The sequence below is a fragment of the Mobula hypostoma genome, chromosome 21, assembly GCF_963921235.1.
Source record: "Mobula hypostoma chromosome 21, sMobHyp1.1, whole genome shotgun sequence".
Lineage (NCBI taxonomy): Eukaryota > Metazoa > Chordata > Chondrichthyes > Myliobatiformes > Myliobatidae > Mobula > Mobula hypostoma.
The window spans coordinates 19446644-19473367 of record NC_086117.1 but is presented as its reverse complement, the minus strand read 5'-3'; the positions used below and the strand labels follow the sequence as shown (position 1 = coordinate 19473367).

General features: G+C 43.2%; 1 long non-coding RNA gene across 1 annotated transcript in view; it reads right to left on the bottom strand.

The window, feature by feature from the left end:
* Positions 1 to 10057, bottom strand: part of LOC134359843 (uncharacterized) — a 57060-nt gene extending 47003 nt beyond the window's left edge. The window contains exon 1 of the long non-coding RNA XR_010021216.1: positions 9987 to 10057. This is a non-coding gene — a long non-coding RNA (uncharacterized LOC134359843). The remainder of the gene's footprint in view (positions 1 to 9986) is intronic.
* Between the last annotated feature and the right edge of the window lie 16667 nt (positions 10058 to 26724).

The following is a 26724-nucleotide window of genomic DNA, read 5'->3' as shown; positions in this document are numbered from 1 at the left end:
GTGGGATTGTGAAATGTGGGTTAAATCTGGAAAAAGCTGGACCAGACTAACACCAGGAGTACCATGCACAGTTCCAGCCTCTTTGTATAGGTTTAGGCACACCATGCACAGTTCCCAACTCAGCATCCCTAAATCAGAACCACATTGGGAGCACTATGCACAGATCCTGCCTCCGTGTCCCCTGGGTCAAAACTACACCAGGGCCACCATTCACATATGGGAATTCTGGAATAATATTTTTTGCTTGGACATTGTAACCTCTCTCTTCTCTCCCAGGATATGACCTACACCCTGCTCCACCAGTTGCTGTCAACCTTGGCCAGACCTCAAGATGGTACCCGGCAATGGGTTATTCTCCAACTGTGCTTGACATTCCCTTTTGGCTGTTGTCGGGTCACCATTTTATCTCAGAACACATCCAAGTCCTGATTTTGGATAGGGTCCCATTACCTGCTGGTGAAGAGGATAGCTCTCCATACTGCCTCCCATGTCTTGGTGGTGAGGACAATACTGGCGACGGTCGAGTCCCAACCTCCATACGCCATGAGCTGTTCCTTAATCCTCACCAACATCCACTACAGCTGCTCATCCCGCAGGAGTTCCATAATCCTGGGATATCAGCAGCCGTGCTTCAGGCCTTGTCAGGCTTACACTAGACCGCCTTTGACAGGGCCACTGGTCAAGAGCAAGGCAGGCCCTTCTGCATTTGAGCCCGGGATAGCACTCTCCATTGGCATCTCCCGTCCGATGGAAGTGGATGCACTGCGGTGCGAAGTGGGTGGCCCAACCCCAATCCCAAATGAAGAGGTGACCCAGGCCAGCAACAGGATAGGAGAAGCGATCTGGGCCAGGTCTGCCCCAAGGATTGCAGTTGCTGGGTCTACCTCTGAGACGGCTGCAGACAGGACAGACCTCACCTCCCTCCCAAATGAAGAGGTGACCCAGGCCAGCAACAGGATAGAAGCGAGCTGGGCCATGTCTGCCCTAAGAATTGTAGTTACTGGGCCTATCTCGGAGACGGCTGCAGACAGGGCAGCCCTCACCTCCCTCCCCGCTTCCAGGCAGTCTACGGGACCACATGCCCCGGAACAGTCCAGATTACCGGGTTACCTCTGCCCTCACCGCAAGAAAAGAGGCATAACAGAGGCAGCATCAGCTGAAGGCCACAGCCTCCTGGCAGGCCGTCAAGAGCAGCCGGCCCCACGGGGCCATGTCATCGTCCCTGTGCCGAACACAATGCGCTCCAGCGGCCTCAATGACTACAGACCGGTGGCATTGACCTTCCACATCATGAAGACCCTGGAGAGACTTGTTCTGGAGCTGCTCCGGCCTATGGTCAGGCCACACTTAGATCCCCTCTAGTTCGCCTACCAGCCCCGACTAGGAGTTGAGGATGCCATCGTCTACCTGCTGAACCGTGTCTACGCCCACCTGGACAAGCCAGCGAGCACTGTGAGGGTCATGTTTTTTGACTTCTCCAGTGCGTTCAACACCATCCGTCCTGCTCTGCTGGGGGAGAAGCTGACAACGATGCAGGTGGATGCTTCCCTGGTGTCATGGATTCTTGATTACCTGACTGGCAGACCACAGTATGTGTCCTTGCAACACTGTGTGTCCGACAGAGTGATCAGCAGCACTGGGGCTCCACAGGGGACTGTCTTGTCTCCCTTTCCCTTCACCATTTACACCTCGGACTTCAACTACTGCACAGAGTCTTGTCATCTTCAGAAGTATTCAGATGACTCTGCCATAGTTGGATACATCAGCAAGGGAGATGAGGCTGAGTACAGGGCTACGGTAGGAAACTTTGTCACATGGTGTGAGCAGAATTATCTGCAGCTTAATGTGGAAAAGACTAAGGAGCTGGTGGTAGACCTGAGGAGAGCTAAGATACCAGTGACCCCTGTTTCCATCCAGGGGGTCAGTGTGGACATGGTGGAGGATTACAAATACCTGGGGATACGAATTGACAATAAACTGGACTGGTCAAAGAACACTGAGGCTGTCTACAAGAGTCAGAGCCGTCTCTATTTCCTGAGGAGACTGAGATCCTTTAACATCTGCCGGATGATGCTGAGGATGTTCTACGAGTCTGTGGTGGCTAGTGCTATCATGTTTGCTGTTGTGTGCTGGGGCAGCAGGCTGAGGTTAGCAGACACCAACAGAATCAACAAACTCATTCGTAAGGCCAGTGATGTTGTGGGGATGGAACTGGATTCTCTCACAGTGGTGTCTGAAAAGAGGATGCTGTCTAAGTTGCATGCCATCTTGGTCAATGTCTCCCATCCACTACATAATGTACTGGGTGGGCACAGGAGTACATTCAGCCAGAGACTCATTCCACCGAGATGCAACACAGAGCATCATTGGAAGTCATTCCTGCCTGTGGCCATCAAACTTCACAACTCCTCCCTTGGAGGGTCAGACACCCTGAGCCAATAGGCTGGTCCTGCATTTATTTCATAATTTACTGGCTTAATTTACATATTACTATTTAATTATTTACGGTTCTATTACTATTTATTATTTATGGTGCAACTGTAACGAAAACCAATTTCCCCTGGGATCAATAAAGTATGACTGTGACTATTTAAGGCAGAAGTTGGTCATTTCCTGATCGGTCAGGGCATCAAAGAATATGGCGAGACGGCAGGTATATGGGGTTGAGTGGGATCTGGTATCAGCCATGCTGGAATAGCTGAACAGACTTGATGGGCTGAATGGCCTAATTCAGCTCCTATGTCTTGTGGTCTTATGGTCTAACCACCTCCACTTTGACCTAGAGTCATATGAAGTCTAGGATGAATCAGGAGAGAAAATGTCTTTTTCCAATAGCCATGGGTTAACCAAATGGCCACCATCAATTTCAAAATTGATTTATTTCATAGAATTTGAGCTCACTGCTTTGGCAGGATTGGAACTTCCTCATCACTCACAGTGAGAACAATTGCAGTGGTAGTCCACAGCACTTTACCAGCAAGTTACACAGTTCTTCAGTGTACAGAATGCTGGTTAGTCGGGTAACTGGCCATTATAAGTTGTCCTGTGGTTAGACTGGGGTTAAATCGGTGGGTTGCTGGGTGGCATGACTCAGTGGGCTGGAAGGGCCATTCAGTATTTAATCTCTAAAATAAATAAACTCCACTTTCACAGAAAGATATGAAGCACTGACTATGAGGCAGTTAGATTCTTGTTACACCCTCACACTCAGCCCCATCTTCCAACCATCCAAATGGAAAAGATCTGTCTGAGTCTGTGAGTGTGTGGGTGGGTGGATGGGGCTAGTGCTTTGCTGCTGTTATTTTGTTGCTGTTGTTCTGTTGTTCTCAACAGACATCCTTCTATTCTGAGGCTGTGCCCTCTGGTCCTAGATTACAGCACTGTAGGAAATATCCTCTCCATATCCACTCTGTCTAACCCTTCTATATTTGATAGGTTTCAATGGGATCTGCCCTTAATTTACGGCATGTCTCGATGTACTTGTGGTAACTACTATACATGAATTTGAAAGATAAGCTGTAGCCGAAAACTGGGACCACTGATTATGAGGTGGTTAGATACCGGTTACACCCTCTCCTGCAGTACAATCTGGAAGATACAGGGGCCTCAGAACCCACAACACCTGGTTAAGGACAGTTATTGCCCCTCAACCATTATGCTCCTGAACCAGAGAGGATAACTTAACTTCACTTTCCCCAGTACTGCACTGTTCCCACAACCTACAGACTCACTTTAAGGACTTATCCTCTCATGCTGGTGATATTTATTGTTTATTAATTTATTATTATAATCCTACTGGAGGGGAGGAGAAGATGGCGACGCGACGCAGCGTGCGCAGCTGCTCCAAAATGATATCGTATTTGTAAGCAGGTACCATGCACAATCCTGATTTGATGGAGACAGACCTGAGAAGCACAGAGGAACATCTGGAGAAACTTCTGAAATGCCTGCTTCGCTGCTGCTGCTACTGTGCGATCGAGAATCTCCGAAGGGGAAAGCCCCTAATCCTCGGCTTTGCCTATTGCCATGGCCGGGGTCATAGCGCTCGGCAGAGATGGTGCTCGGTGCTCGTTTTCGGAGGGCTAGTCGGATGCTCGAAGTTTTCGGACGGACTCAAGTTGGCTGTGGTCAGGTGCTTCCAGGGTGCTGCACCGGCAAGGTTGCGGCGCTGGAAGCTCATGGCAGGGAGAGTTTTTCTTCCTTCTACCGTCTGTGTGAGATGATGGGACTTTCTAGAGACTTTGAGACTGTTTTTTACCATGCCCATGATCTGTTCTTTATCAAATTACGGTATTGCTTTGCACTGTTGTAACTATATGTTATTATGATGTGGTTTTTGTCAGTTTTTCAGTCTTGTTTTGTCTTGTGTTTCTGTGATATCATACTGGAGGAACCTTGTATCATTTCTTAATGCATGCATTACTAAACGACAATAAAAGAGGACTGCGTGTCCTCATAATCTAATCTAATCTATTTGTCCTTTTTTGTTTTTTGTGATTATTATGAATGCCCGCAAAAATATCTCAGTATAGTATATGGTAACATATATGTTCTTTGAAAATACATTTGATGAACCACCAACCAACTTAATAAAAAGATTACGGGCATGTAATTTTATAACTTGAACCTTTTTAAAAATCTGATTCATAGTTTACTCATGTTTTTCTTTGAATAGGTGGAAGTTCAAGGTCATACTATAACTAATATTAAAACAAAAAAGTAATAACATACAGTGAGTAGGGATCTCTGTAGATAAAATTGCTTTGACATTATTTCCTGCTTCTTTCGTTCCTAGTCCTCATAACCAACACCAATCCTCCTGGACAGGCAGACGTTCAGACAGGCTCTTGCAAGATGCATCTGAGCACTTGATGGATGAGTTGCATCGCAGGCTGCCCAACAGCAGACTGGACCTGGAGCATTGCTTCCACTGTGTCCCTCCAGGACATAATACCTGTGAGCAGCATGCAAGAAGAATCTATTAATCACCAGAACCCCAGCATTAGTTAGGACAGAGAATTTTGAACAGAGATGTGGCTTTCAGAGAGTTATGAATCTGGAATTTGTTGCAGCAGATGGCTGTGAAGGCCAAGTCATAGGGTATATTTAAATTGGAGGTTTATGGGTTCTTGATTAGTCACGGTATCAAAAGTTACGGGGAGGAGGTTGGGGAATGAGATTGAACAGGATAATAAATCAGCCATCATGGAATTGTAGAGTGGACTAATGGGCTGAATGGCCCAACTATGCCCCCATCATATCCTCTGCAGCTGTGTCATTTCCTCCCTATAATCTTTTCTTTAAACGTTCCGTAAATGCCACCTGCCTTGATGGAAAGCGTGTCCATCTGTTTCATTAATTTCCATGTTCAGGGTGGAACCCTTCATCTGGACTGAATGATAGAGAGGAGATAGCCATTACAAAAAGTGAAACGAAGGGTTACGACAAGAGCTGTGTGAAGTATTGTCTTCTAGCACCATTGTGTTGTCAACCGGAATTTACAATGCAAGTTTGTACATAGACATGAAGGAACTCAGCTCAGCCAGTTCCTATCCTGGCGCCAAGAACACCACAGCATGTTAACTTGCCCTTCATCTCACCCCAATTTGTGTCCTTTCCATGCGGCTACTGGATCGAAACTGATGGCTTCCAGCGCTGTCGAGCACCTTCAAGCAATGTTTTATTTTCTCTTTGACAGTGTGCATAACAGAGAATAAAACATTGCATGATGTCCTCTGCTCAGGACATGTGAAGCATGCAAACCACATTATAACATTTCCTCCACATTGACAGTTCTGAAAGACACGTCAAAACTTCAAACCCAACTGCAAATCTTCTTCTCTGACTTTAATTGGGGAAATAAAACCTTAATTAGTTCTTTATCAACTGAAATCTAAATTACCCCAAAAAGCCCGATATATTTTAAATAGTGGAAGACAATATTATGAATGAAACTCACTTCCATAACTTTGTAAAGTTTTAAAATGAAAACTGTCAACCCCCAAAGCTAATAGTGCAGCCTGCATTTGCTTTCTTTCAACCTTGCACGCTTCCTATTGTAAAAGAATATGCTCAACTGTTTCATAATGATGGCAATACCTACTCACCCCAGACTGATGCTTTCAAACAAAGTATTAGAAATAATCAAGTATAGTGTGCCCAACTCTAAGTCAAGTCAATATAATTCCTTGTCTAGTTGTCTGCCCCTTTCTCCCATCAACCCAACAGTTTTATTTATTCTGTCAAGGGGTCTCCCCTTATGCCCATTACCCCACAGGTCTTGCCATAATCCCCCAATTCTGAGCCCCATCAACTCCTTAGTTTCTAAGTGGAAAATCTATATCCACAGATAAACTTTTAACAGCTTTTTTGGTCAAACAATCAATCTGCTCATTTCCCTCAACACCTCTATGTGCAGGAACCCATAGGAAGAGGACACGTACACCAATACTTTGAACTTAAAATAAGATTTGGAGAGCTTCCAGCAGTCAATCAAACCTACTATTAGAACGGCCTGTTTGAAGACTAGTCAAAACCATAAAAGAATCTGAACAAATTATAACTTTGTAAGGACAGATTTCCTCCACCCACTGTAAGCCTAAAGTGGTGGCAACCAGTTCTGCAGTACACACTGATAAAAAGTTAGTAAGATGTTTCTTTATTGTTACCTGTAATTCAGGCACAAAAACAGCAACAATGACATTTCCAGTTAAATTATCTTTTGATCCATCATTTTAAATGGTTGACATATTACAATAATTCTCAACATACTGATGAACCAACATCCTCTCAGACATATCAGGATCCTTGGATTTCATTTCATCATGGAACCCAAAATCAACTAAAGCCATTGGAAAAAACCATGGTGGGGTTACCAAAATAGCTATAGTGGGACAAACTACATATTCCAGCAAACACTAACGTGATGAGCACCCAACCATCCAAAGCTAAAAGCACTCTTCTTGTGACATTCCCAACAGTCTTCCAACACACTTTTAACAGGGTGATCATTGCTCTGCCCCCTCAAATTAACCCATTATGTTAACAACAACTTCATCCTCTGCAACTGTAAGGGTAATTGCCCCATTTCAACCAGTAAACTGAAACAGATGACCTTACTGCACCACAACACAGTCTTAAAGTTTTAAATTTGAAGATGAAGCTGATCCATGAAACACAGCCATAATCAAGTACCGATCTAATTAAATACAGTATATAAAGTCAGAGATTTTCATGTAGCTCCCCAAGAATACCCACATAGATAACCAAGAATATTTAATGTCAGTTTACATTTGTCAATCATCTTACTGATATGGTGCTTCCATGTCAGCTTATTATCCAGCCACATGCCAAGAATTCTTACCACTGAAGAGTTTGACTATACAATTTCATATTGAGTGCAGGTCTATTGATTCTCTTTGTAGGATATGCAACTTATGTTTTAGCTACTGAAAGCTTCAACCCCATCTATTTGTCCACTGTTCAACCTTATTAATTGCTAAATGCACCCTACATTCAATTAAGTTGAATTTTTCCCCCCGATTTATAAAGCTCCATTATCTGCAAAAAGTGATTTACCCACCCCAGTGCTCATCTCTGAAAAAAATATCATTAACCATAATATTAAACCATAAACGGCTGAAAATACTGCCTTGTGGAGTCCCATTCTCTATCTCATAGAAGTTCGAATATACTTTTCCTCCCCTCACCTGCATAAACTGTCCAAGTAAGAAACTCAGGAAAAAAGTTATACAGCCTTCCTCCCACTCCTATTTTCTATAATTTAATCAAAAGACCCTCCCTCCAAAACACGATATGCTTTTTTCTATATCAAAAAATACTGCCATTACAACTTATTTTCATGTGCTTTCCTAATATCCTGCAAAAATAAAACTGAATCTAATGTCATTCTACCCTTCCGAAATCTGCTCTGATAAAACGCTATGTCACCTCAGTTTTTCCAAAACTTAATTCAACTGCTCTATTACCAGACATTTCAGGAGTTCCTGAAAGGAAAATCCTACCTGATTAACCTACTGCAATTTTTTGAAGAAATACAAGCAGAGTAGACAAAGGAGATGCAGTGGATGTGGTGTACTTGGATTTTCAGAAGGCCTTTGACAAGGTGCCGCACAGGAGGCTGCTTCGCAAGATAACAGCACATGGAACTGAAGGGTAGTTACTAGCTTTCATAAATTTATAACAAGAAAACTCCACATCACTAATACTGTCATGGCTACAGCTAGCTTCCAACACATCAAGGTATTCACTTCGAACCTTACCCCTACACTGTTTAGTCTCGTCACTTCAATTATCTTGATGATGAATTGCAGCAAATGACTGAGCCGGTAACTCCACCTTATGTTTCAGTAACAATTGTATTACCTTCTTTAATCAATACTGGAATGTTATTAGCCCTAGGAAATCCAACCCACCCCATCCTTTTTAACCATTCCCCAAACATCTCCAAGTATCATACTCTCTAGCAAACTATTACCATCATTCTGCAAACAATCCTATAATGAACTATGTGCGTTAAAATCCCCACACCATACAATCCTGAGTGAGCTGGAGACATATATGCTTTTCAACAGATCAATTGAGAGATTTCCACAAGGGTTATTAAAAAAATTACCACTTTAATACACCTACCTGTTGAATCAAATACTTCTACTACAAGTGCCTCACATACTTCATTTACATCCACAACTTTATGTCCTGTTGCTTTTCTTATAAAGCTTGCAACACCACCCATCTACCAACTAATTTATCACACCTAATTACAATATAATCCTGCAAAGAAATATTTAAATGTGGTAACAACCAGCTCTCCTGAATACATATAACATCAGATAGATTTGATAAATCAGAAACAAACTTCTTAAAGTCTTGACCATTAGAAATCAGGCTTCTTACTGCAATATTTTTATGCCCATTCACAAGGAGACTGAAATACAAACACCCCACCCATTACAGCTTCATTTACAGCTTCCCACATAACACCTGTTATACCTAGATACTCTTCAGCACCTTTCACAATAATTTTAATTTTCTCAGTACAACTAGATGTCTGAGCAGTACAATTCATTACATCCATTATGAACATCACAAACTTCATTTTATCAACTAAAGTATCTTTAGTAAGAAAAGTATGATGCCAATATATAGCCTCTGTCTTCAGTCTGTTCTCTGACTGGTAATACTTTATCAATGTTTGGTTTAACTTTTCGCGAAGCCTCTGCATAAGACACACCAACTGTACTTTATCCTTTTGAGCTTCTGCTGCCTTCTTAAGCACCTCACATCCTCTATAAGCTATACTTTGTTCTCCTCCGCAATTACAATTCAACTTTATGCCTTCACAATCTTCATATTTACGTTCCCCATTGCACTTACTATATCTTAGTTTTCCATGACACACAGCTGCAACATGCCCAAACCTCTGACATTTCACATCTAAGCGGGGGCGGGTTGGAGCATCTTCTTGAACATTATAGCTAACAGACCTCAAACTAATTTTATCAGGGAGCTTCACTATCAAAACATAGCTATACTGTATATCTATTTCTATACATACATACAAATATATATTTATCTCTCTCTCCACATATATTATATATTTTACACACACATACACTATCCATCCTTTCCCCATTGCTGAGTACTTGCAATCTCTTTACCTCCTTAACCTTGCCTTTCAATTATTGAGATTTCACCCCTTCGATCGAAATCTCCACCGGATCTCCTGTCATAACCCCAATATTGCCTCTATTGTCATTGGACAAAATAGGTACTATCTTTTTGCCAAGTGTTCAATCGCAATGCCTTCTCACACTGCTTTTTTATCCTTACACACAATTAACACTTGCACTCCTCTTAAAGTACGACAACAATTTATATTTATATTCCCGATGGCCCCTTTAGCTCTGCAGTTAATTTAATTGGATTGATGGAGGGCGGCTGTTTCGGTCAAATTTAAACAATACCTTGAAGTCTTCTTTCGTTTCTTTTTAAAAAGATCCATCCCTTCCTCTCCATCACTTGAAATCATTCCAATATTATGTTTCTTTTTCCGTTTTCCAGATCTGAATTTAACTTCATTCCAACACTCACAATGCGCTGGAGGAACTCAGCAGGTCAGTCAGCATCAGTTGAAAAGATTAGTCGACGTTTCGGGCGAAACCCTTCGTCAGGACTGAAGGAAGAACTTTGGGGAGGGTTTGAAGAATGCCGGTAGTTGAAAAAAAACAGTAATTTGAGTCAGGATGTGGTCGAAGAGTCGGAGAGAGGCAGAGGTCACAGAGGGGGAGCAGTCAGACAGGGTCTCACCAACCCTCCACTTGCGGTTCCTTTTCCAGATCCTTCCCCGCTACCTGAACCGACGCCATTTCCCAAAATCGCCACAGCGTTGACAGCCAGCACCGCCAACCGCCACTGCTCGAGCCAGACAAACGCCCCCGAGCCCCCCAACAGCAAATGGAAGAAATAAAACCCTTTAATCACAATGGTACGCGACGGCGAGGGAGGGACAGCGGAACGGCCACCCCACCGCACGGAGCTGCGCCTCGTGTGGAGACGGAGTGCGCACGCGTCAGAGAGAGCGCGGTCTCCAGCGCCCGGCGCGTGTCGGTAACGATCCTTCTGGAAACGCGGGCGGCATCGGAGACGCTCACATCCCGCCCGAAAAGAGGGAGAGATGCCCGTCACCCCGTCGTGGGCGAGGAGAGCGTGGAGCCGCTCCCCGCCATGGAGAGGGAGCTGGACAGCATCCAAGTGAAGGACCTGGAGAGTCGAGTGAGCAGGTCTGTGGCAGAGAGCGGCGGTGGAGCAGGGTCCGAATAGGGGCAGGCGATACGGGTGGTGGGGATTGATATTAAACACAAATATATATATTTTTATAGGCATCTGTTAGTCTCTGAGACCATGGATTTGTGCCTTGGAAGGTTTCCAGGGCGCAGGCCTGGGCAAGGTTGTATGGAAGACGGGCAGTTGCCCATGCAGCAAGTCTCCCCTCTCCACACCACCGGTGTTGTCCAAGGGAAGGGCACTAGGGCCGAAACGGCTTGGCACCGGTGTCGTCGCAAATGTATAACAGGCACAGAAACTATAACGGATTAGGATCTGACACAATGCAAAATACTATAATGCTGAAATAAACGCTGGCTTCAGATATATACGGATTAAACTAAATACGAACGGTATCAGAAATATAGGCATTCGGTGCATTATAGTTTGAAAGCTGCAACTAAAGTAGAAACTACTGGTGTATGGAAAAATTCAGCATAACTCTGAACGGACATTAAATTGGAAAATGGGGTTGGGTTTAATGGCGTAAACCAGGATGATGTGGAAGAGTTAGTAGAATGTCCTGCCCCTATGGGGTTACAAATGAGGATCTTTAACAGTTAGACCAGCAGAGATCACAAGATGATAAGAAGTCACCAATATTACCGCAACCACTGAAGCAGCTCACTGGCGGTGTTGCTCCAAAACGGAGCAAGCTATCTAAAGACAACAGTGCCAATTTGGAGCAGAACATTTAAAGAGACTGTTAGAAAATATTGTGCTTTTCTATGAGAAGCTTCAAATCAAAACCTATTTATACTTGTATTAATACTGTCTACACATGGTAATGTTCAAACATGCTAAACAGAGGCAAGAGTAGGTTGTTCAGCCTGTGGAGTGTCTCCATCATTCAAGACAACCATGGTTGATCATCTAGCTCAGTAAAGTACTGTATTCCTTTTCTAAATCCCTTGATACCATTTGCACTATCTGACTTAAATACTTCCAGTATCACTCTTCAAAACGCCTGGTAGGAAATTCAAAAGGTTAAAACTTCAACCTGTTGCCCTCCACACCTCTGTCTCGCCTGACGATGTTTTAATTATCATAGTTTGAAATCTCCTGCCTTGTAACCAAAGACTCTGAATCTTTTTCGAGCTATTATGGTCTTTCTCTCTACATCTATCCCTGTCATTATTTTGAAAACATCAGTGAGATCACCTCTCATTTAAAGTAAGTTTATTATCAAAGTACATATATGTCACCATATACAACCCTGAGATTTGATTTCTTACAGGCATAATCAGTAGCTCCAAGAAACACAATAGAATGAATGAAAGACCGCACCCAACTGGACAGACAGACAACCAGTGCAAAGGAAACAAGTTGCTAATACAGCAACAAAACAAAACAATAATAAATACAGGTGTCCCCCACTTTTCGAACGTTCCCTTTACGAAACCTCACTGTTACAAAAGACCTACATTAGTTACCTGTTTTCACTAACAGAAGGTGTTTTCACTATTACGAAAAAAAGGCAGTGCGCGAAAAAAGCAGCGTGTGCCCCGAGCAGCTGCTCCTCCCCCGGATTCGGAACGGCATTCTCGCCGGCATTGCTTAAACACGTGCTTGTGAGCAGCCTTTAGCAAGATGAGTTCTAAGGTATCGGAAAAGCCTAAAAGAGCCCGTAAGGGTGTTACACTTAACGTAAAACTAGACATAATTAAGCGATTCGATCGTGGTGAACGAAGCAAGGACAAAGTGAGTTTGGCTTGTGGAAGTTGACGAAGATGATGTTGAAGAGGTTTTGGCATCTCATGACCAAGAACTGATAGATGAAGAGCTGATGCAATTGGAAGAGGAAAGGATAACAATCAAAACCGAATACACTAACGAACGGACCAAAAGTGAAGTCGTCCAGGAACTGAATGTGAAGCAACTGCATGAGATTTTCACTGCAATCAACAACAATGACTGCAGAAAAGTACGACTTTAATTTTGAAAGGGTACGTAGCTTTAGGGCATATTTGCTAGATGGTTTGAGTGCTTACAAAGAACTGTATGGTAGAAAAATGCGCGAGGCTAAGCAGTCAAGCATACTGTCGTTTTTCAAGCCTTCCAATCAGCCACAGCAGATGACGAACCTCGACCTTCGACATCGAGGCAGGCAGACATAGAAGAAGATGACCTGCCTCCCTGATGGAAACAGACGACGAGATGACACCCCAGTGTCCCACCACCCCAACCCCCGGGCCGCGGACCAATACATTGCCACGGAGAATGCAGCAGTAGCCGGGACGCACCCAGCACATCTTTAAGAAAAAAGCTGAAATAAACAAGCTAATTAATTAGGTGCCGCCCGGCACGTAAATGTCAGCCCAGATCAGAGCCAATTGCCGATTGCGTCGCCTCTGATCTGGGCCGACATTTACATGCCGGGCAGCACCTAATTAACTAGCTTGTTTATTTCGGCTTTTTTCTTAAAGATGTGCTGGGTGCGCTCCAACCACTGCTGTCCCCCTGCACGCTTCACGGATCGGTATCAGTCGGCGGCCTGGAGGGTGGGGGGTCACTGCACCACCTCAACCTCCGACAACTCAGCCTAACACACCATCATCAGTGTGCTGGGCGCTGTGTTCCAAACTCCGGTAAGTGATACCACACTGTACATACATTATTTCTACTTTATATAGGCTGTGTATTTTTTATGCGTTATTTGGTATGATTTGGCAGCTTCATAACTTAAAGGTTACTGGAGAGAGTGCTTTTGCCAACAGCACTTGTGCCGTGTTTCTGCCGAGAGTGCTTGCGTGAGATTTTCGCTACGGTGGACAGTGCGGCAATGATTGTGGAAAAGTATTTCTACTTTATATAGGCTGTGTATTTATCATATCATTCCTGCTTTTACTATATGTTACTGTTATTTTAGGTTTTATGTGTTATTTGGCATGATTTGGTAGGTTATTTTTTGGGTCTGCAAACGCTCACAAATTTTTCCCATATAAATAAATGGTAATTGCTTCTTCACTTTACGACGTTCCAGCTTACGAACTGTTTCATAGGAACGCTCTACCTTCGGATGGTGGGGGAAACCTGTAAATAAATAAGTAGAAAATATTGAGAACATGCAATGAGGAGTCCTTGACAGTGAGTCCATAGTTTGTGTGAACAGTTCAAGATGGGGTGAGGGAAGTTGAATGAAGTGATTCCCAGTGGTTGAAGAGCCAGATTGTTGAGGGGTAATTAACTTTTCCGTAACTTGGTGCTATGGGTCCTTAAGCTCCCATGCCACCTCCATGATGGAAGTAGTGAGAAGAGAGCAATCCTCTGTAATTGAGGTCTTTGATGATGGATATTGCTTTTCTGTGACTGTTTTCCATATAAGTGTGCTCAGTGATGGGGAGGGTATTACCCTTGATGGACTGGGCCATATCCACTACTTTTTGTAGGGTTTTTCATTCAAGGGCATTGGTGATTTCAAGTAAGGCCTTGATAAATCCAGTCAATATGCTCTCTGCCACACAGCTGTCTAAGTTTTTCAATGTTTTAGATGCCTTCCGAATTTTCACAAACTTTGAAGGAAATAGAGGCACTGCCTCTTTTCATAATTGCACTTAAGAGCTGCACCCAGTACAGGTCCTCTGAAATGCTAACTGAGAAATTTAAATTTGCTGACCCTCTCCAACTGTGATCTCCTGATAAGGATTGGCTCATGGACTTTACTTTCATCCTCCTGAAATAAATAATCAGCTCTGTTTTTCTTGCTGGCATTGGATGAAATGGCACCACTCAGCCGGATTTTCAGTCATCCTCCTATATGTTAATTCATCACTATCTTTGATTTGGCCGACGACAGTGGGAACATCGTCAAAATAAATTATAGCACTGAAGCTGTGCTTAGCTTCACAGTCACAAGTATAAAATGAGTAGAGCAAGGGGGTAAGCACACATCCTTGTGGTGCGCCAGTGCTGATGGAGATTGGGGAGGAATCAGCCACTCTGAACTGACTGCAGTGTGAAAGTGAGGAAATAGAGGTTTTTAGGCCAAAATCTTGAAACTTATTGATTAGTTCTGAGGGGATGATGTTATTGATTTCAAGCTCTAGTCAGTGAGGTATGCATCTTTGCTGTCCATATGTTCCAGGATTGAGTGAATAGCCAGTGAAATGGCATGTGCTGTGGACCTGTTGTGCCAGTATACAAAGTGGAGCAGATCCAAATTGCTTCCAGGCAGGAGTTGATATGTTTCATCACCAACCTCTCCAAACACCCTACTTGATGCAGGTGGGTACCTCAGACCGCAGAAGTGAGAGGTTAAAGATATTTTTTGCAATTCAAATAAATTTAAGCCTAATCTCATACAGGAGGCCTCCTATCACAGGAATTAATTTGATTAACCTTTGCAATCTTACTTTTCCTTGGGTTTGGGCATCAAATTGTGCAGAGTACTCTGTGTGATCACACAGATCTCCAAGGCCTGACCAGGTTTCTCCCAATAGCACTGTGGGAGGCTGGAGAACAAATCATGGGGGTTCTGGCTGAGAGGCCATTAGCCAAGGATGAGATGCTGGTAGAATGGAGGGTAGTGAAAGTAGTGTCTTTAATAATGAAGGGTGGCAAAGAAAAACCTGGGGACTATTAGGCCTCTAAATTTAATGCATGTGGTACGTAAATTAGTGGAGAAGATTCTGAGGGATAAGATCCGTGCCTATCGGGAAAGACAAGAATTGGCATGGAGTTATCAGCATGGATTTGTGTCTTGAGAACTTGTTTGAGGTGACCAGGAAAGTTGCTAAGGGCAGGGTGGTAGACATGGTTCTAATGCAATTGAGTAAGGCCTTTGATATTAAATTCCATATGGTAGGCTGATAGCCAGTTTACAACATTATAAGGACACACAATGTCAGTAAGACCCAGGAATTGATTGTTGGCTTCAGGAAGGGTAAGTCAAGGGAATAGACACCAATCCTCATCAAAGGGTAAACAGTAGAAAGTGTGAGCAGCTTCAAGTTTCTGTGTGCGTATCAACATCCCAGAGGATTTATCCTGATACCAACACATTGATGCATTCACAAAGAAGGCACCCCTGTTGCTCTACTTCACTGGATGTTTGTGAAGATTTGGCATGTCACCAACAACTCTTGCAAATTTCTTCATTCTGACTGCATCACAGCATTCGTCATTAAAGACCCTCACCACTGGGATATGCCCTCTTTGCATCTCTACCACTAAGGTGGAGCAATAGTAGCCTGAAGACCAACATGCAGTGTTTCAAGGACAGCTGTTTTCCCTCTGCCATCAGATTTCTGAAAGGTCTATGAGCCCTACCTCATTATTTCCCTTTTGTACGACTTATTTTTGTGACATACTGTAATTTTTGTTTTGCACTGTAATGCTGCTTCCAAAGAGCAAAATTTCATATCATTCAAGATCATGAGACATAGGAGCAGAATTAGGCTAGTTGTCCCATTGAGTCGGCGCCACCATTCCATCATGGCTGATTTATTATCCCTCTCAACCTCATTCTCCTCCCTTCTCCCCAAAACCTTTCACACCCTTACTAATCAAGAAACTATTAACCTTCACATGTAATATCCCCAGTGGCTCCACAGATGTCTGTCACAATGAATTCCACAGATACACCACCCTCTCGATAAATTCTTCCTCATATCAGTTCTAAACGACACCCTTCTCTATTTGGAGGCTGTGCCCTTTGGTCCTTGTTTCACCCACTAATGGAAACCTCTCCACATTCACTTTATCAAAGCATTTCAATATTCAATAGGTTTGAATAAGATCCCCACCCCCATTCTTCTAAACTCCAGTGAGTTCAGGCCCCAAGCCATCAAACTATCCTCATGTCATCCTCAGGATTATTCTCGTGAAACTCTTCTGGACCTTCTCCAATGCCGGCACCTGCTTTCTTAGATAAGGGGCCCAAAACTACTCACAATATTCAAAGTGGGGTCTGACCAATACCTCATAGAGCCTCAGCATTACATCCTTGCTTTTGTATTCTACTTTTCTCAAAATGAACACTAACATGCCATTTGTATCCACCCAGTTTCCCTTTGCATTTACTCTCACCTATCACCTGTCAGCTTGTTCTCCTCCCCCCTTCCCAATCCCTCCAGCTTATTCTGGCTTCTTCCCCCTTTCTCTCCAGTCCTGAGGAAGCATCTCAGTCTGAAACGTTGTTTGTTTATTCCCTTCCGTAGATGCTGCCTGACCTGCTACATTATTCCAGCACTGTATATATGTGTTACTCAAGATATCCAGGGTCTGCAGAATCTTGAGATTCTGATCTGCCAGTCACGTGCTTTTCTCATCTCCTTGTCCATCATTCCCACCTCCCTGTCCATCCTGTCTCCCCACCCCTCACACCCAGGACCGTCAGTCTCAAAGAAACACAAGTGATGGCAGAGGAGGGAACCAGGAGTGACAAACATCGCGTTTAATCGGCTTATTATTGTTACCCGACTGTCCCAAGGGACAGGGACAAACTTCAGTTCATGCACCATCCAGATAGAACATTCCAGTGAAGAGCAGGGTAATCGGGGGCAAGATCTACTCAGGAATTTTCTGGGTTGTCTTGCTCCAGGGGTGATCCCTTCTTCTGGGACACTGGAGAGACTTCACTCCCTAATATGCCTCCTGAGGATGGAGTGCATGAGTTTGAATATCCATTCCAGCTGTTCAGACAATTGCCAGTCTCAAAGTCGAGTTTATTGTCTCACGTGTCTCATACGTTTTCACGTGTAAAACAGAATTATAATACAAATTAGAGAACATAGAAATTATCATGCAGGAACAGGCCCTTTGGTCCACAATGCTGTGCTGAGCTAATCAGTTATCTCACTAAGCTGGTTCCTTCTGTCTACACAATAACCATATAAATGATTTATTATTGTTCCGTGTACTGAGGTTCAGCAAAATTCTTTGGCATACCATCCATACAGATCATTTTATTACAACAGTGAATTAAAGTAGTACAAAGGAAAAAGTTAAGAAGAATGAAGAATAAAGTGTTCCAGTTACAGAGATTGTCTGCCTGCGCTGCACTGTGAGGTGGAAGGTCTATCATGAAATAGATTGTGAGGTCAGGTTGATCTTATTGTACAGTGGAGCATTCAATAATTTTTATAACAGCAGGGTGAAAACTGTCCTTGAGCCTGATAGTATGTGTGTTTTCAGGATTTTGTCTGATGGGCGGGTGGAGAAGAGAATGACGTGCCTTTTTCCATACTGAATGAGGTGGACAACATCAAGAGGAGCTGGGAGATGCTATAATGGGGCAAAGGGCAAGTCAAGACAATGTTTTAAGGTGAGGGACAGGTATTGGGGCAGCTACTTCAATACCCTCTCTCACCTACACAAGCCAGCCCCACTCTGATGAGCTCACAAAGGGACACCTACTTCTCCGGACTGGCAGCAGTCAGTGAGGTGTGCATTGGGACAGGTATATCCCAGGTGAGCCCACAGAGTGAGAAGCATCTCAGAGCCTCTCATTGTCCAGCACACAGACTATTCAGGTTAGAACTTGCCACCTTCTACGGTAAACAAACGCCTTAGTTTAGACAAACCTGCATTCCAGGGCTTAGAGGTAAGATGAGGGAGCTGGAGAGAGGAGGGGGTGGGGAATTATTTTGAGGGGAGGAAGTGTTGAAGGGCTAGGAGGGTGATTCTCAATGATGAGGAGAGGGTAATTTCCCCCTGGAGGCGGAACAAATGCTATTGTAGACAAATGCGAATGGGGAGTCGCAGTGTAACTTTTCAGTTAGGCCAGCGGTGAGGGAAAAAGGATTGGGGGCAGAATTCAAAGTTCAAAGTAAATTTATTATTAAAGTACATGTATGTTACCGTATGCATCACAAATTCATTTGAGGGCAAGAAACACAATGGGATCAATGAAGGATCACATCCAACAGGGCGAACAAACAACCAATATGCAAAAAAAACCTGCAAATTCAGAATGAAAGGAATAATAATAATGCTGAAAACTGGGAAAGGACAGGCAGTTAATAGAAGCACTGAATATATATAAACTACACCCAATACTTATCAAATTCCCGTAACGTATGATGGAGCATTAGTCCTTATAATCACCCTATCTATTAATAACCCAAAAAGAACAAACACAGTTATCAAAGTAAACAGAGGCATTTTTCTGGATGACTCTAAGCCCACCATCAACTTGTCCAGCTTAAACCTGCTCTGTAATTCACTGAATTGTATGAAAATAGGACATCAGATCAGAAACAACCAGAGAAATTGTAGATTGACATACATTCTATACATGGATGATTTGAAATTATACACTCCATCAGTAAAGCTAAAGCAATTCATTTAAATAGCAGCACTATCTTCTAAAGACATAAACATGAATCTTGGACTAGATAAGTGCAGAACATTAAACATAAGGAAAAGTGCAGTGGAACAAGGGGAATATAAAACAGAACAGCCGGATACAATACAACTGAGGGAGGCATATTAAACATATAAGCATCTGGGATATGAACCAGCAAAGAAACATAGTGCGATAAAGGGAAAACCTTTGGCAGAATTTACTTTGTGACTTCTGAAAATCTGCCAAACAAAACTTAATTGTAAAAATATGACAAAAATAATAGATTATTACACTATACCCCTATTAACGTTTTCTTTTGGCTTAACATCTGGGTCCAAAACTGATTTGGAATATTTACAAAGAAAAATAAGAACGGAAATGATACATTTTAGAAAACACTACGTACACTCAAACACACTTAGATTAACACTACCTGGGATGGAAGGAGGAAGAAGAGTAAGAGACATAAAAATTTACACAAGTCAGATAAAACTTCTAAGGATATATTTTCATCAATGAAAACAGAATGCAGCACTCCACATGAGCAGATGCAATTCTGATAGGTACACATCACTAAACTTAAATAAAAGCACAACCCAGAAAAATGAAGAAATTATCACCAGAGAAGTAAAAGATAGCCAATGGAAAATTATGGCCCTCCATGGAAGACATCCCCATGATCTGACACACTACACATTGACAAAGAAGAGTTGAATGCTTGACTCAGCGATGACAGAAACAGAGGGGTTTGTTGTGACAATACAGGACCAGGTGGTCAACACAAAAATTATCAAAAATACACCATAAAAGACCAACAAATTTAAGATGATAAATACAGAAAATGCCAAGAGAAATCAGAAACAATCCAACACATCACAGGATCCTGCAGCAGTTTAACTCAGTCTGATTACTTGAGGCTCAGGAAAATCTGTCAAGCAAAGCTCAGTTGTGAAAATATGACAAAGATAATAAACTATTTTGCTATACCCCTATTAATGCATTCTTTTGGCATAACATCTGGGTCCAAAACTGATTTGCAGAATTTACAAAGAAAATTAAGAACGGAAATGACAAATTTTAGACAACACTATGTACACTCAAACACACTTAGATTAATACTACCTGGGACAGAAGGATGGAGGAGAGTAGGAGACATAAACGTTTATACAAGAGTCAGATAAGACTTCTAAGGATATATTTTCATCATAGAAACAGGATTCAGCACTCCACATGAGTGTTTGCAGTTCTGATATGTACACACCACTTAAACTTAAATGAAAGCACAACCTAGAAGAATGAAGAGAAAGATAACCAATGGGAAAAGCATAAACCTCCATGGAAGACATCTCCAGGATGGTCAACACAAAGAAAATTTCAAAAATATATCATAAAAGACCAACAAATTTAAGATGATAAATGCAGAAACCAGAAACAGTCTAACACATTACAGGATCCTGCAGCAGGTTAACTCAATCTGATTGCTTACACAGGCACAATCAAGTGGCAGACATCATTCACCAAAATCTTGCTTTAAAATATTAACTCAATAAGGACTCCATAGCTTACTATAAGTACAAGTTTGATCTAGCTTTAGAGTTTAGAGTCTAGAGTCCCACAAATTATACCTTGACCGATCATTAGTTGGTTGTTGACTTCAGAAGGAGTAGCAGACAGCACGACCCGATTTACATCGGTGGTGCGCAAGTGGAACAGGTCAAAAGCCTTAAGTTCCTCGGGGTCAATATCACAAATGACCTGACCTGGCCCAACCGAGCACAGTTCAATGCCAAGAAGGCCCACCAGCGCTTTTACTTCCTGAGAAAACTAAAGAAATTTGGCCTGTCCCCTAAAGCTCTCAGTAATTTTTATAGATGCACCGTAGAAAGCATTCTTCTAGGGTGCATCACAACCTGGTATGGAAGTTGTCCTGTCCAAGACCGAAAGAAGCTGCAGAAGATTGTGAACACGGCGCAGCACATCACACAAACCAGTCTTCCATCCATGGACTCACTTTACACCGCACGCTGTCGGAGAAGTGCTGCCAGGATAATCAAGGGCACGACCCACCCAGGCAGCGCAATTTTCGTCCCTCTTCCCTCCGGGAGAAGGTTCAGGAGCTTGAAGACTCATATGGCCAGATTTGGGAACAGCTTCTTTCCAACTGTGATAAGACTGCTGAATGGATCCTGACCCGGATCTGGGCCGTACCCTCCAAATATCCAGACCTGTCTCTCGGTTTTTTTTGTATTACCTTACTTCCCATTTTCTATTTTCTATTTATGATTAATAAGTTAAATGTTTAATATTTACTAATTTTAACTATTTTTAATATCTTTAATATTTGTAATCCAGGGAGTGTGAAGCGCAGAATCAAATATTGCTGTGATGATTGTACGTTCTAGTACCAATTGTATGGTGACTATAAAGTATTCATTAATACAGATAGGCGAATCTAAAATAACCGCTGGGATATAATATTACAGGATAAACTAGCATGAACAACTTACTTAATAGATATAGCTGTTCCAAACATACATAACATACAGAAATATCCAAGAAAAACATCAGACGTATGCTGACTAAAAAGAGGAAATTGAAAGACTATGGAACGTAAACAGGGTATACATTGTTCCAATAGTAATATCTACAATTGGTATCATTCTAAAGACATGACACAGCATTAAATAATCAGTCCTACACAGCAATATTCATGTAAATCTTCAAAAAGCCACATTACTAAATTCTACTAGAATAGTCCAAAAGGTCCCAGCAACTGAGAAATGAGTAAGCTTGGCCATGTCTGTATCTCAAGTTTTACCAGCTTGAGCTGAGGAAAAAATAAAAATAACAACAATAAATAAATAATAAATATCAAGAGCACAAGATCAAGATTCCTTAAATTTAAGTCCATAGTTTGTGGGAACAATTCAGTTATGGGGTGAGTGAAGTTATCCCCTCTGGTTCATGGGTCTGAGGGTTGAGGGATAATAACTGTTCCTGAACCTGATAGTGGGAGGTCCTATACCGCTTTCCTGATGGCAGCAGGAAGAGAAGTGGTCAAATATGGCAATCTCTGTGTGTCCTTCCTTCCTGAGACTAGCTGTCAGATACAATGTACTCTCCCTCTCCCAGGACTGCGTAGACATGCTGTCCCCTCCCCTTCTGGGAGCATGCAGCAAGCACACTGCCACCTCCCCCTCTGGGAATGGTCTCTGAAGACGCCATTTTCTTCCCCATCTCTGTGAACAGTCTTGGGACGTTCTGTCCACTTACCAGAACTCTGGGACACACAGTCCTTGCCCATAACATTGTGGTGTTTTGTTTTTGCGGCAAGTAGATGTGATTAAAACTGACATATACACGTTCCCTGGGTCAGTCAAAGAGTGCAGCTTCCTCCACACCAGGATTTCCAACCTTTATTATACCATGGACCCCTACCATTGACCAAGGGGTTCGTGGATCTCCAGTTGGGAACCCCTGTGTTCTGTACTATCCCATCACCCCTCCTGGGGTCAAATACTGATGGAAGCTCTCTCCACAACATCCTATTACACCCTACCAGGGTCAAGCACAGAGTGAAGCTCTTAATCTATTCCTGTCTCACTATAGAGAACATGACACCACGTTGATCCAATCAGTCAAGAAGACGACGAATCTGTTCTGCTGTTGCTTCATTGTTTGATGCACCGAAAAAACCTTCTTTGTTGCTGTTCATGTTTGTCGGTGAGTTCTCTGCCAAGACTAAACACTGTGGGAAATAAGAGTGGGAGGAAGTACCAAGCCCGATCCCTCTCATGCACTCTCTGCGATTCTGATCATCCACCACCCCAGTCCCCCGCCGCCCCTATGTAACCACCACGTCCAGAAAATTACCTCCACCCCACATAGGAACCCTCAATACAAACCTGCATTTACTAGAGGCTTACCTAAGTTCCACTCTCAAAGTCACTGTGAAGTTGGGTGCACAGATTGAGGGCGATAAAGAAGATGAACAACATGCTTGCCTTTATTATGCCTTTGAGTTCAAGAGTCAAGACGTTACAGTGCAGCTGTATAAGGTTCTGCTTGGACACATCTAGAGCATTCATTTGGTTGCCCCATTATAGTAAGGTATGGAGGGTACAGAAGAGGTTCACCGGGGTGCTGTTTGGATTGGAGGGTATTTGTCACGAAGAAGTTCGACATCTTGGGTTGTTTTCTCTGGAGTGATGAAGGCTCAGGGGAGACCTAATAGAAATTTAAAAGATTATGAGAGGCAGAGAGTAGGCAGCTGTAACCTATTGGGTGGAAGTGTTAATAGAAGATATTTCTGCATTTCAACTGAGAGGAGCAAGTTTGCAGGAGATCTGCAGAGCATGTTTCCTACACATAGAATAGTGGGTGTCTGGAATGTACAGCCGGGGTGGTGCTGGAGGCAGGTACAATAGAGGTTTTTAAGAGTCTCCTAGATATGCATATGAATGTGCAGAATATGGAGGGATATGGACACTGTAAAGGCAGAAAGGATTAGTTTAGTTTGCTATAGAGCTGCAAGTCTAATTAGTTCAGCACAGCATTGTCAGCTGAAGGGTTTGTTCCCATTCAATGTCCCCCAAAGAGACTCGAATTGAATTATCCAAAGATTCAACACACCCTGAGGTAAGAAATTCTGCCCCTCTCTCATAAGACCAGTGGGAAGTAACTCAGTAAATTCACCCTGCTTTGCTGCACTGTTGCTGTATTCTATGTTTATATAATTCGTTAATTTTTTTCCCCATAATCATCCCTTGTATAACTTGGGATAATGGCAACTCTCTGACCAATGTAAAACCTCTGCTTCTGAAAACACTGTGCACAGTTCTGTTTCCTGTATCCCTGGGTCAAAACACACCAGGAGCGTTGTCACGGTCAGTATAATGACTCAAGAACTGTGTGACCCCTTACCACAGGCTTCCTGATGCCACTGTAGAACATCTTCAGTTCCTGAGGGCAAGCAGCAGGGAGCTGAAACTTGTCATTATTCCATGCCAGAAGACTAATCGCCTACCCACCAGCATGGATAATGGAAACAATGCACATGCCTACGGAATACCTGCTACAGGTACTGAGGGTGGGGCAGTGGAATTCTGGAATATGGGTTAGTCTGATCCAGCTTTTTCCAGATTTAACACCAGGAGAACTATGTACAGTTCCAACCTCTGAATCCTTCGGACACCCCAACACTGATAGTGCACAGTTCCAGCCTCTTTATATGAGAGCATGATACCATGAGAGCACCATGCATAGTTCCCAACTCAGCACTCCTAAATCAGAACCACACTTGGAGCACTGTGCACAAATCCTGTCTCCATAACACCCGGGTCAAAACCACACTGGGGCCATCATTCACATAAGAGAATTCTGGAATAATTTCTTCGTATTCAAACATTCTCACTTCTTTCTCCTCTCCCTCCTCTCCTAGGATATGATCTACGACCTGCTGTCAACCTTGGCCAGTCCTCAGGATGGTACCCGGCAATGGTGGACTCTTCTCCAAATGTGCCTGATGTTCCCTTTTGGCTGTTGTTGGGTAGCCATTTTATCTCAGTGCATCCAAGACCTACTTTTGGATAGTATTGTGGTGGCTGTTGGGGTCCCATGTCCTGTTGGTGAGGAGGATACCTCTCCACACCGCCTGACAACACTGGCGATGGTAGAGTCCCAACCTCCGTATGCCACCAGCTGTGTCTTGCCACTCACTGACATGCCCTGCAGCTGCTGATCCTGCAGGAGTTCCAGAATCCTGGGATATCAGCAGCTGTCCTTCAGGCCCTGTCAGGCTTATACTTGACTGCCTTTGACAGGGCCACTGGTCAATGGTGAGGCAGGCCCCTCCACATCGGAGCCCGCAATAACCCTCTCCATGGGCGCTTTCTGTCCAATGGAAGTGGATCCACTGTGACATAAAGGGGAGGACTTAAACCCAGCCCCAATTGAAGAGGTGATCCAAGCAAGCAACAAGGTGGGCAAACAACCTGGGCCAAGTTTGCCTCAAGGATTCCAGTCGCAAGGACAGCCTCTGAGTTGGCTGTAGACCGGGCAGGCCTCTCCTCCCTCCCTGCTCCCAGGTAGTCTGTTAGTCTGTGTGCTCCGCAACAGTCCAAATTACTAGACCACCTCCCTCAGAATGGAGGTATTGCTGAGGGAGCACCAGCTGAAGGCTACAGACCCCTATCAGGCCCTCAAGACCAGACGGTCCCATGGGGCTGGGTCACGGAGGTCTGTTCCTCAAAAAGAATCGGGCAGCGTATGGAGTTAATGTGGAACGGGGAGCAAAGAACTGTTCCCTCTCATTTGTGCAGATGTGCAGCAGCACAGGAACTGAACTGCTCCCACATAGCCTTTGTTTCAGCACAGCTGGAATTTTCTTTAATATAATTTTGAAGTTTTTCTAATCTAATTTTGAAATCTATGTTAATACAATTGTGAAATACCCTGTATTTCAATATTCATTAATGAATATAATCCATAAATTTTCTAAATAATAAACATAATACAACCTTTACTTTGAAATACTTTAGTGTTTCAATGTATTTACAATATCAATGTTTTAAGTCACAAGCACTTACAAATTGTAACAATAAAATACAGAAGGGAAGTTGGTAGCTCATTAATAATAAACCATCAGCCCGCTGAATGCTGAGGCTGTCTGATATGCAAAAGTTTAGGAAATGGGAAAGATTTTCTGTATTTCCTTGTACTTTTCAATTAAGACAATAAAATCAAAGATATGGGATTTGTCAATTTTCATTCTGTATGTTCATTGTATGCATATATTTTTTTATATAAAAAAGCATTTAACGTGCATTTAAAAGATCTTTTTTGTTCTGCAGTCCTGGAGAAGGGTCTTGGCCCAAAAAGTCGACTCTACTCTTTTCCATAGATGCTGCCTGGTCTGATGAGTTCCTCCAGCTGTTAAGCCGTGTGAAAATTTCAGAGCTCCACAGAGCTCTTTTTAAAATAAATAAATACATCAACAAAAAATTAGAGGGATCTTTGGAGCGAAGCATCAGGCCCTATCTGAGTTCAGAGGCAACTGAGTCCATAGCACAGCCTAGTACAAGGCTCCTTTCTTTTCTCTGTGACTCTGTGGGGGTAGGAGTTGGAAGTGGGGATGAAGAGAGGAGAAGGGAGAGGAAGCAGGAGGGGGAAGGAAAGGGGAGAGGGAGTATTAAACAATAAAAGAAATGACCTTGCCTTGTGTCTGAGTTGAGTGGGCTTGAAGTTCTCTGTCCCTTCCACAGCAGTCCCTCCCTCCTACTGCACCCTCATCTTTCTCTCCAACAGTCCTCTGGCACCCACTCCCTCTCGCTGCTTCTCCAAATTTCTCTCCTGCTCTCTCGGGAATGAGCATTGTGAGAGTAGGAAGTGGACAATTCTTTCACCACCCATCCCCAAGGGGACTGGAAAGATGTGGCAGGCTGAAATCGAGGAGGAGATGTCCCATGATAAGTAGAATTGCAGTGAAACAAAATATATATCTTCAAAAGGAATCGGATACCTAACGGAGAGGCATTGTGTACAGAAATGTCGGCACTGCAGGTGTTGCATGAATGAAATCACCGAAGAGAGTT